Source organism: Macrotis lagotis, chromosome 4 (genome assembly GCF_037893015.1).
Source record: "Macrotis lagotis isolate mMagLag1 chromosome 4, bilby.v1.9.chrom.fasta, whole genome shotgun sequence".
Taxonomy (NCBI): domain Eukaryota; kingdom Metazoa; phylum Chordata; class Mammalia; order Peramelemorphia; family Peramelidae; genus Macrotis; species Macrotis lagotis.
The window spans coordinates 111498090-111511060 of record NC_133661.1 but is presented as its reverse complement, the minus strand read 5'-3'; the positions used below and the strand labels follow the sequence as shown (position 1 = coordinate 111511060).

Genomic DNA, 12971 nt, shown 5'->3' with positions numbered 1-12971 from the left:
TACCAAAAATAACTAAACTGTAAACATGTTAAATACAAATGTGTATATACAATATTTACCAGACTGTTTGCCATTGAGGGGAGGGGGTGGGTGGGAAGGGAGGGCAGAAGGAAATTATGTAACTTTAAAATATGCATATGCGGGGCGGCTAGGTGGTGCAGTAAATAGAACACTGGCCTTGGAGTCAGGAGTACCTGGGTTCAAATCTGACCTCAGACACTTAATAATTACCTAGCTGTGTGGCCTTGGGCAAGCCACTTAGCTCCATTGCCTTGAAAAATCTAAAAATATATATATATGCATATGCATTTGGATGAATGTTGAAAAACTTTCATAACATGTAATTGGAAAAATAAAATATCAATTAAAAAAAAAGAATGAGTTCAACTGTGTACAGTCCTCCACACCTTAATCCCTAATTTTTTTGTCCTCATTTATGTGCCATACCCTAATTTACCCTCACAATCTGTGCTTTAAGCTACTTGCTGGCTCAATGGATAGAAGACAGGGCCCAGACTTAGAAAGGTTCATCTTCCCAAAATCAGATCTGGCCTCAGATACTTAATAGCTGTGTGATCCTGGGCAAGTCATTTAACCCTCTTTGTCTCACTTTCCTCATCCATTAAATGACCTGGAGAAGGAAATGACAGACCACTCTCTAGTATCTTTGCCAAGAAAATCCCAAATGAGGTCACAAAGAGTCAGACATGACTGAAACAATTAAACAACAAAATCTCTGCTTCTACTCTGAAGCTGTTGCTCCCTTATGAGTCCACTCAAAAATCATATTAACTAACTTCAGTTTCCCTAATCTCTCTCTCAAACTCCAGTTTGCCTGTTGGACATTTCTTCTTAGAAACACCACTTCCAATTTGACATTTCCAAAATCAAACTCAGCATCTTCTCTTCCTCTGATGTTCTCATTTTGATTGATAATGTCTGCTCATCCAAAAGGTTAGTCTTCTTAGTAGAGAGCAGAGTATATTCCCAGTACCTGAAAGGCAGTTGTTGGGGCAGTAGACAGAGAAGTGATCTCAGTGTCAACAAAATCTATATTCATTCAATTCCTGTCTAAGACACATGGGGACTAGGTGACCCTGAGAAAGTGACTTAACTATTCAGTGCTCTAGGCCAATGGTGTCAAAACTCAAATAGAAATGGGAGCAACCTAAATCATTAATTATTAGAGAAATGCAAATTAAAGCTTCTCTGAAGTACCACCTCACACCTCTCAGATTGGCCAGTTTGACTAGGAAGGATAATGATCATTGTTGGAAGGGATGTGAGAAATCTGGGACACTATTACACTGTTGGTGGAGCTGTGAACTCATCCAACCTTTCTGGAGAGCTATTTGGAACTATGCCCAAAGGGCAACAAAAATGTGCATACCCTTTGACCCAGCAATACCACTACTGGGTCTATACCCTGAAGAGATGAGGAAAAAGGGTAAAAACATTACTTGTACAAAAATATTTATAGCAGCCCTGTTTGTGGTGACAAAGAATTGGAAATCCAGTAAATGTCCTTCAATTGGGGAATGGCTTAGCAAACTGGTATATGTATGTCATGGAACACTATTATTCTATTAGAAACCAGGAGGGACGGGCTTTCAGGGAAACCTGGAGGGATTTGCATGAACTGATGATGAGTGAGATGAGCAGAACCAGAAAAACACTGTACACCCTAACAGCAACATGGGAGTGATGTTCAACCTTGAAGGACTTGCTCATTCCATTAGTGCAACAATCGGGAGCAATTTTAGGCTGTCTGCAAAGGAGAGTACCATCTGTATCTAGATAAATAGCTGTGGAGTTTGAACAAAGCTCAAGGACTATTCCCTTTAATTTAGAAAAAAACAGATATCTTATTTTGTGATCTTGTTACCTCTCAGACTTCTCTTTTCTTTAAGGATATGATTTCTCTCTCATCACACCCAATTTGGATCAAGGTACAACATGGAAACAAAGTAAAGACTGACAGAGTGCTTTCTGTGGGGGGGGGGGAAGCAAGAATGGGGGAAAATTGTAAAACTCAAATAATATCTTTAATAAAAATAAATTCAAAAAAAGAAGAAATGGGAGCAACAAGTCCATATATGGTAACATACCAACTTGGTTTTAAATTTTATATTTTATTGTATTTTAATTTATTTTGTTAAATATTTCCCAATTACATCATCTGATTTCTCTTCTGCTATTCTTCTTGGGCAAACTCAAACCCATGTTGGAATGTAATGCTGGAGGCAATGATGTCTTAAAAAGATCATGTATGCAGTCTAAAAATATTTCTTTACATCCTAGCAAAAATTCAAGCTACATTACAATGCAAGCACCAAGAAGGCAGGCAGTCCATCTTATTTACTTTAGCCCCTTCCCCCTGAGTCCTAGATTAGGACTTTGTATCCAGTTAGTACTTAATAAATGCCAATTAAATGGAATTAAAGTAAAAAGGACAATGGTTTAGGCTGATGTGAGGATATTACTCAGGGAACCACAAATCTATCCAAAAAACCCAAACCTCAGCCTTTTGTGAAGCAACAGAAGTGGGTAGACTCCTGTGCAGCAATCCTAGCCTGGGAAAGGCAGAAGATGAGCAAAAAAGGAACTCATACTGGGGTCTGGAGAACAATGATAAAGCCCTAAGGACATTCCTCCTACAAAGAATAAGAGGTTGCAAGACCCCACCCCAACTCCCCAGAGAGGAATTTTTTTTTTAAGATTCTTGGCAGGAAATGAGAGTATGTGTATAAAATAAGAGAACCCAAAATTCACCAAACTGTTGTTATTGTTTTCTCTGCTGTCAATAGACTATATGGGCCTAATGTGAACAAGGCAGCCTTCTTAAACTCTTTCTGATGCGCACAGACAATGAACCCCACTACTTCTCTGGAATATAGTGTCATCATCAAATGAAAGAATGCCAACTCTTAGAAACCATCTGTGCCATTTTTACAGAAAGACAGAATGTCTTGCCAGTGTCGCATAGTAACTTAGAGATCCTGGTATACAACTCAGGTGTTCAGCCTTTTTTATTCAGGATTCTTTCTACTACACTAAATGATGTCAAAAACGTTGGGAAGATATCCTAACTGGGAGATAGAATGATAGCCTACCTGAGTCTGCAGGGGTCTAAATCAACAATAACAAATTAGGTTAAGAATATCATGAAGATGGATCTGTCAAGGGGAAGAATTAAAAAAAAAAAAACCTCCCAGGAATGGCTTTCAAGAACAGGAGACAAAAGACAGACCAGACCAAATGAACTTGTAGGGTTAAGTTGGAGACCCAAACAGAAAAGTCAGCAGGATGATCTGCCCTTTAAAATGAATCATCATTAAGACTTAAAATGTAAAATACCACAAGAATCACTCCTTTCTCAAACTTCAAATGACAGTTCATATTTTTCTAATTTTGTATTTCACTATTTTGTTCTCCATTTTTGGTCTCCATCCATGACTCCACAGGAATGTTCTCCATGCCTAGAATACACTTGATCTCCACCCCTTAGAATCCCTAGTTTCCTGCACAGCTCAGCTTAAACACTACCTCCCCTCCATGAGACCCATCCTGATTTCCCCGGCTCATGCTTCCCCATTTAATTTATATTTATTATATAAATAAATATATATGTATATATGTACATCAGGGATTGGGAACCTTTTTTTTCTGCCAACGATCATCCGAATATTTTGAAACATCATTCAAGGGTCATAGAAAATTAGCAGCTTAAAAATTAGCCTGCTATATTTGGCCAAACATTTAATTAATTCACTCCTAAAAAGTTCCTAGAAGCAGCAGACCAAGTGATTTTGAGGAACTTATATGGTCCAAGGGCCAGACATTCCTCTCCTCTGATAAACATACTCACCTGCACACATGTTGTTTTTCCAGTAGAATATTAACTCCTAATGATTGCTTCATGTTTGTCTCAGTATTTCCAACACCTAGTAGGTGTTTAGTGCCTGACTAATAGCTCTTTGTATTTGTCTTGTCTACACTATTAGATTGCAAACCTATCTGACTTCCTAATACTCTTCCTTACTCTTGAATAGCACAGCAGATAGAATTCTGGACCTGGAAGAAGGGGGAGACCTGTGTCCTTGCCCAGGGACACACAACTAATTAATATCCGACTCAGATGTTAATTAGTTATGTGTCCCTGGGCAAGCTACTTAAAACTTCCATTAGCCTCAGTTTTCTAAGCTATCAAATAGACTAATGGTCTCCCAGAGTTATGAGAAGTATCTTTAATCAGTAAATAAGCATTTATGACAAGCATACATGCTAGATGCTGAGCTAGACCATGGAGAGATGGAAGTACAAAGAATGAAACAATTCTCTTCTTACATTCTAATGAGGGAGATAAGGATATATGTGTGACATATACATTACAAGCATATATGCATGTGTAATACACAGACTGTCTTCACTTTATGTAAGTAAACTGTTCTGCAGATCTCCACATATCACAAAGGGAGGCATGTACCTGGAACCAAGAGAAAGTACAAAAAGGACAGATGCTTAGATGTTGAACATGGGCACAGACAGGAAAAGACAGCAACACATGGGCAAAGGACAAACAGACAGCATTCCAACAATAACAACAATTAAAATAACTCCAACACAGAAATATGAAAGACAGATTGGAGGGGAGGGGGCAGAGAGCAAACTGGACATGGAGGTAAGTAGGTTGAGCAGAGGAAGACGCATCAAGTTAACATCAGGTGGCAGCTATAGAGATCTCTCTGCCTGTCTGTTCTCCTGCCTTCACTTGGAGGGTTGGTTTTTTGGTTCTGTTTTTTAGGACTTTTTTAGGTTTTTGAATAGCAGAAGTGGAGAGGGAGAAGGAGAGGAGAGAGAAAGGGGGGGGGGACTAAAAAAGATTTTATACATGAGATAGTTCTTTATCTGAGTCTCAAAAAAGGGACCCTATGAGGCAGAAGTGAAAAGGATGTGAGTGCATTCCAGGTATGTGAGAATAGAAACTGCAAAGATGAAGAGATGGAGAAGGAATATCTTGAGAGGGGAACTGAGAGCCCAAATGGGCTGGATTAAAGATATTGAATAAAGAAGTAACAGCCAACTAGGTTGGAAATATAGCTTAGGGAAGGGTTGCAAAGAGCTTTAAATGCCAAGCCAGGGAAGAAACCAGGAGCATATTGGAGAGCCTAAGGTGTCCAGGTGTTTGGAGTTGGGGAGTGATTGAAAATGTAATCTACTGGAGAAGATGAGAGAGGTTGGAATCAAGTAAATGTAGAGAAATTGGTTTTGGCAAGGAGAAGAGTCACATCTTTGTCAAACACTGGAGAAAAGGGAGAGTGGGAGATGATATCAAGGGATTTAAGGATGAAGAGAATGGCAAATGGTCTCAGTTTTCTAAGTAGGAGGCAAGGTCCTCATCTGAAATGTAGGTGGCAAAGAAAAATGTGGGAGGCTTCAAGAGGGAAGAGAAAGTTTGGAAACACTTCTGTGGATAGTTGGACAGAGGATCAATTAAGGAAGAAAAAAAAACCTGCCTTGCTAAAATTGAGGGCTCAATTGAGGTCAGCACTGTTGAGAGAATTCTTCCAGCTGTATTAAGCAGCTGGTGAGTAGGAAAAGAGAAGGAAGCCAGCGAAAGCAATCCAGGCTTGAGGTTTGGCAAGAAGTGAGTTGCAGAAGGACACAGCGACAAGAACAGGAGCTGTGTAGAGTTGAAATAGCATCTATTGGACTGATGCCAAGAGGGAGTAAAAGTGACTTTGGAGAAAAGTCTAAGAAAGTACAGAAGAGTGAAAGGAATGAAGTTCTTGGTGAAGGAAGGATGAAGAATAGGTAATGATAGAATGATGAGAAGTCAGTTCAAGAACAATGGTATTGCCAATTAGGGAAATGTAACACCTGAGTAATGGTGACATCCAGTGTGTGACCATCCTAATGTGAGATTGAGATGAGTATATCATGAGGAAGTGAGAGGTTAAAGCATTTGAAGGAACATCTATGTCACTGTCAAAGTCCCCTGTAATAAGGGCAAGAGTTGAGGAGGAGAGGAAGATGCTAAACACCATGAAAAAGGAAGGAGAATGACCCAGGGATTGGCATACTAAAGTCATCATAATATGTAATGAACGGTGAGTTTTGATTGAGTTGACTATGAAGGAGGAAGAGATGTTGAGTGAAAGAAGTAAAGGGAAGGTCTTGAAGTGAGAGTGGGAAGCAAAAAGCAATAACCCTCCCCTCTCTAGGACCAACATACCATGGCTGCACTCCCCTGTCTTCTATATCTCATCATCCTGAAAGATCACATCAACCCTAAAACTCACAACTCCTCAGGACTCCCTGCTCATGGGATGCCCATGAGATAGACTGTGCAGAGCTCCTCCAGATGGATGCCTAGAGGCACCCACTTATCATTTCCCCCTGGATTCACCAAGTCCTGTCCCCTTTACAGTGACTTTTTCTTGTCTTGTCTCCCATTAGATTGGGAACTCCTCAAGGCAGGGACTTGATTCCACAATTATTCTACAATTTAGCACAGTGTTTATAATCATAAATGTTAGTCAGTTAGTTTGGCTTTGTTAAGAGGTAGAGTTCAATGTAAGAAAGTGTGGCAAGCAAGCTCAGGAAATCCTCTGGAGCCCAGGCTGAAGAGCAGTATGACTGGGGAGAATGTAGAAAAATCTGGTGAATTGAGATTCCCAAGAAATGCTTTTAAGCCCTCTGAGCTCAAAGAAATATCTTCCAGCTCCCTTCTGAGATTAAGGGTCAGCAATGACAATTCTGTGAGTACTGAGGGGTCTGGGGCTTCAGAGAGCCTAGGAAAGGACTGAAAGGAGGGCAGGTCACAACTAACCTCTTCACCCCTGAAATCAGTGACCAAACTTAACTCAGCATTGTGGTCAGACCACGGCCAACACATCCTGTGAACGTGTTTGACGCAGTCATCACCGATTCTGATATCAATGCAAAGGTTAGCACACACACACACACAGACATACTATATTTCCTCTTCCTGGGAAACACAGGCATGACTGGAAATGTCAAGGGCCTCTTCCACACAAAGACTCCACTGGAAATGACACCATTGTTTCCTCTCCACCATCTGACGGTTCTTTCCATTTTTCTCTCTGCTGATGCTAAACCTTTACCTGAAGCAAATACCTCACATTAAGAAAAGATCAAGTTGTCATAGGTGACAAGTAGCTGGAAGGTTGTATATAGTATTCAATTTCTGTCCATTTAAGGAACTGTAGTTTGAAAAGTAAATTCCTAATGAGGAAGTATAATATGTGTAATAAGATGGTAATGATAATAGAGAAGGGGAAAGGGGGGAAGGGAATAAATACTAAGTAACTATCATGAGTCAGAATGTTAACAAATAGCATCTCATTTGATCCTCACAACAACCCTGCCAGGTAAGTATTATTATCCCCATTTTACAGAAGAAGAGTTGAGGCACACAAAGGATAAGAGCTTGCTCAAGGTCCAGAGTTCTGTCCACTATATCACCAGTTCACAATCAATATCAGGGATTATTGCACATTTGTTTGGGTATCCTCAGGATATGGCACACAGTGTCTGGGACTGTAGTAAGCACTTGTCAACCTCACCACGATTGGTCTCTAACCTGAGAATGGTAAGAACCAAACAGAGCAGGCTAAATAAAAAGAGTCAGAGATAGAACAAAAATTTAATTTGAGTGAAGAAAACAGCTTGCAAGCAAGGACACATGTGATGGAGCCTGACCCTTAATGGGGGCCCCTAACTGAGGCAGAGTGGGGAGATCTCAGTACTTATATCTATGTTGCTCTCACAATGAGGGGTAACAGTAACAATGCGACAGGTTTGATTCATAGCAGGACTTCATGCTTGTCCAAGCTCAGAGACCACCTGGTGCTGGTGAAAAACAATTCTGGGATTTTGTTGTGGCTGAGGTCATCCATAGGATGAGATCATCCAGAGAGCAAAGAATTGTTATCCCAAGCTCAAGGCACAGCCTGCTTACTGGGTCTGAACTCTGGGAAAGAGCGTGTCTCCAAATATCTTGTCATACATAAAAAATGTTTGTTGATTGAACATCTTGGTGAGGAAGCTTTGTATAGTGGAAAAAAGCTTGAACCTGGAATCAGAAATACCTATAATCAAATTCTATTTCTGACTTTCTAGCTGGTGCCCCTGGTTAATACTCAGCTTCTCAAAATCTCCTTGTTTCCTTGCTTAAAACAGGAGGAAACTATCTGTAATATGTACTTTACATTGTGAATAGTGAGTGAGCTATTCTTTGTAAAGTATTTTACAAATTTTTAAATCCTTAAAATTAGATTTTACATGTCCTCACATAATGGGTTGACCAGTGCCTTCTCAATAGATGGGGAAGAGAGCTCAAAATTTTAAAATGAATGTTAAAAAAAATTCTATGATTGCCAATATAGCACTACAAAAAGTATGTAATAACCTTTATAAGATCTTTGGGGAATTTAGAGGATCGTGAATTTAGAGATAGAAGGGACCTTACCTGTCATCTTGTCCAATTCCTCATACAGATGGGGAAATTGAGGGCATTGAAATGATTTGCTCAAAGTCATAAATAGCACTAGGACCCACATCCTAAGATTCCAAGCCTACCACTTTTTCCACATAAAAATAGAAGAGACCTTAGAGACTGTCTAGTCTGAACTCTTCATATTACAGAAGGGGGAAACTGAAGCCAAGAAGGAGGAGATGATGCTCCTATTAAGTCACACAGGGATTTAGTAGCAAAGCAGAACTGAAATGGGGATGGCTTAACTACCATAGTACTGGACATAGAGTAGGTATGGAACCACAGGGAAGGAAGTAGTCCTGCTCCTTGCTCAACTTCAACAACTGAACTAGAATGGCCCTGGGGGTATGACCCAGGATAAGGACTCACTCACCACCTAGGCTCATTTCCAACCACCATACCTCATAATTCAACCTGTCAGTCTGAGGAACAGGAAGAACCTGATTCTTCTACTATTTCCTGAAACCAACAGATATCAATCCCAGGAATGCCAATGCCAGAGGACAGTTGCGTTTGCCCCTTGTGAAGAGGGGCCCTAGCTTGAATTTGAGATTCCTGTGCTCCAGAAAGAGTGTGACAAGTCAGATGAAGAATCAACCACTGTTAGGTTCTGTTCTTGGTCTCATCTGATCCAAGATAAGACTTTAAGTTTAGTTGAGGAAGGACACAAATTAATCTGAGTTATTCCCACCTACAATGCCCACCTCTTTCTTCTCAATCTGTTTGGATCATTCCTATCTTTCAATTACACACACACACACACACATACACACACACTTGATACAAGGTAATTAAGAGGGAAGATACCAAGGCCTAGTAGTCCCAGAAAAAAAGCCTCATGTTCCAGTTAGGTCCTGTAAAGAAAGAAGAAAACCTGAGAAATAGAGAAGAGGAGGGACTACATTATAAGAATGGGGAGGTAGACAATGAAAAGACACAGAGATGGAAGGTTGAAGTGGTAAGCAGACCAATTTAGCCAGTTGGGCAGGACTGTACTGTATCACAAGAAGAAGGTAGAAAGCTTGGAAAGATAGGAAGGATCTAGGTTCTGAAGGGTTTTAAAAGCTGAACAGAAAAAGTCATATTTGATGTTGGAGGTAATGGAGAACTGCTTTAGATTATTAAGTAGAGACTTTGGCAACTGTCTGAAGTTTGGATTGGAGTGAGGAGGGATTTGAGGCAGGGTCAGCTCAAATCCCGCCACCACTTCACTCATGACTGCCAGCCCATCTCCAATAGTAATCCATCTCCTCTTTTTCTAAATGCTAGTATGTATTGTCTAATATACTCATTTGACATTTTTCAGTGTCTAGCAAAGGGCCTTATATAGGATAAGTGTTTGAATATTTGCTGTATCATCACAGAATCCCTAAAAAGTCCCTGAAATCCGTGGCCAGTACTTAACACTTATCCTGTATTCCCCAGAGCCAGGCAGAGAACCTTATGTAACTTGTCAGTTTTGACTAAAGTAAAAGTCTGTCTTAAAAAAAAAAAAAACAAAAAAAAAGCAAGCATTCTCCCAGTATAGATAGTAAAAGAAAATAGACCTGACTGTTCAAGAGGTGCTCAGTCCTCAAGTTCAGTCTCCACTGGTCACCAGCCCTTGGTATACTATGACTTAAAAGTTTTACACTCAAACAGCAAAATCAGGAAAGCTGATCAGCTTCTGGCTTGGCTTTTTAAGACAAACTGCACTTATAAGAAACTGCTCCAGCTTTGCAATCTAACAATCCCACAAAACCACAAATCATTCTTGAAGTTGACTCCCCTTCTCTGACTCTTCTTGCATGACCTCATCCTTCAGGAGTCAACTCTTAGAGTGGATGACCCCTTTGGACTAGCTTCCCTGTTCTTATTTCACACCCACCCCCAAATCAACAACAATAACAATTGTAAAAACAATAACCACCACAAAAAATAGCATTTACATCACACCTTAAGTTTTATAGAAGACTTTACACATGTTATCTCATTTGATCCTCATTCTAACTATGAGACAAATGCTATTATCTCCATTTCAGATGAGGAAACTGGGGTTGAAAGAGATTATATGACTAGACCAGTCATCTAATCCATCCTTCAAATACCTGCCAAAAATATTAATGCATATTAATATTGATCATGTTATTACCTTCAAAAAATTTCAATGAAAGCCTATTGCCTCCAGGACAATGAATGTCACTCACATATCTGAATTCCTATATGATCCACCAATTTAACATCCAATCGTATTTTCTTTTACTATTCTCTCATTTTCTTAGCAGGGTATTTAGGTAGTGCTGCAGAGGAAATGTGGAGCCTGGAGTCCAGAAGACTCATCTTCCTGAGTTCAAATCTGGTCTGAGATACTAATTTACTAACTGTGAGACCCTGGACAAGTCACTTAACCCTATTTTCCTCAGTTTCCTCCTCTATAAAATAGGGGGTAAGGAAATGGCAACCCTCTTCAGGATCTCTGTCAAGAAAACCACAAATAGGGTAAAAAAAAAAAGGCAAATACAACTGAAACATTTAAATACAACAAATTTGCTTATCTTCTTGTCTCCTCAGACCATGAGCTTCTCAATGCTATGACCCTGACTACTTTGACCTCCAAATTAGGACAGGCATAGCTATTCAGTAAATGCTTAGATTAAAAAAAAAATCAGGGACAGCTAGGTGGCACAGTGGATAGAGCACCGGCCCTGGAATCAGGAGGACCCAGTGGCCTCAGACACTTAATAATTGCTTAGCTATTTGATCCTGGGCAAGTCACTTTGCCTTAAATAATTAAAAATTTTTTAAAAAGAAAAAAATCAAAACAAGGAAAAAACAAAAAACCATGCTGATTGGTTGGCCAACTGTGACTAAGTAAGAATGGTCATGCATGACAAAAGACCTTGAGGAAAAATAAAGGATGATGCTAAACTGAAAATGATCTTAGAGATGGTATAAGATATAAGTGGACATGGGGTCTGTTGAAAATAAACAATACCCAGAAATCACCTCACTGGTAGAATTGACTTTAGGACTGGAAGAGATTAGAGTGGGATGAGGAGGACAGAGCTAGAGATAAAGGGGATGTTCAAGGAAAAAAATTAGGGCCAAGAAGAGCAGAATGATCACAAAGAAGGAATGATGAGTGAAGGAAAGGAAGGTAATGAAAGAAAATGACAGGGAATGAAATCAGCAGGAACCCAGTGACCAAAAAAAAAAGGCAAGTCAGAGGTGAGTTAGAGAATGACTGTTATTAGGCTCTCTATCAGTCAGTGATTATAGCAGTCCAAGAAAGAAAAAAACTCCTACATTTCCAATATTGGCTATCAAAGGGTATCTGAATGCACAAGAAGGGAATCTCAACCTTTACCAGGCTGGAGCAGATAGACCCTCCAATTTCCACTCCAGTTACCAATAGAAGCTGGGGTCCTAAGGCAGGATGGTACAAAGAGAGAGAGGTTCAATAAATTTTTAAAAGGAGAAAGAAGTGTTAGAAGTCAAAAGGCTTTGTAAGCTGTCTAAGCCAAGCTGTCTCTCCTTAATGAGGAAATCTTTGAACTTTCTCTTGAATCTTTCTCCTACTGAATTCTGAGCTCATGAGGGGCCCCAGGTATTGCCTACCCAGGACACTAAGCTATCTTTCCCTCTTCCACGACCACTGGGAGACTCCCTTGTCCCTTTGAAGGCCAATTCTAGTACGTCATAGGTTTGTGGGTCTCCCCAGCAGGGGAAAAAGGCCAAGTATGATTTAGAAGTGAGCTCTGCATGGCGGCTACAGGGAAGGCAGCCAAAGGCTTCATCTGATCACAGCATCCAGCACCAATTCCCCAGTTAATCATCTTGCTGAAGCCATAGAGGTGAGATATGAAACACATACACTCCTCCTCCTCACTAACTCTCCCCTCCAAAATCATGTCAGCAAGGTTTCCCCCCGGGGTTCCAACTGCAGCCAACTGAGACCAGCCCCCTCATCCTGACCATGAGCCAATTTATCTTGGCCAAAGCATGCAACAGGGGCGCCCTCACCACTCCCTCTATTTCCCTCTCTCCAGCTCACACCCCATCCCACAAAGAGAACAGGCTACAGCTATAGATTTCTATCATCCCAGGCTTCAGTCCAAAGTACAACATATGGGCTCTTCCCTTCCACACCCACACAACCATGACCACTGCCCTTTCTGCAGCTGCAGTGTTAGAGAAGGGAGGGTTGGGTTTGCAGGCCAATCCCAGAGACACAGGGATAGAGTTTTTAGAGGGGGAGAAATTTACTGACTCTTCATAAGTCTCTAAAATCATGATAATTTTCATTTAAATAGGGCATTCAGGTTATAAAAGCATCTAACCTACTTCATCTTATTTAGATAGAGAGGCAGTGAGACTATGTGAATAGAGACCTTGGACGACCTGGGTTCAAGTTCTGCCTCTGACACACAGACTAGATAAAGTGATCATGGATAAGTCACTTAACCCGTCA

At 40.4% G+C, this 12971-nt stretch overlaps 1 protein-coding gene across 1 annotated transcript in view; it reads right to left on the bottom strand.

Annotated features, from left to right (window-relative positions):
- The window catches only part of SH3PXD2A (SH3 and PX domains 2A), a 362190-nt gene that overhangs the window by 312719 nt on the left and 36500 nt on the right, over nt 1–12971 (bottom strand). The window lies entirely within an intron of this gene.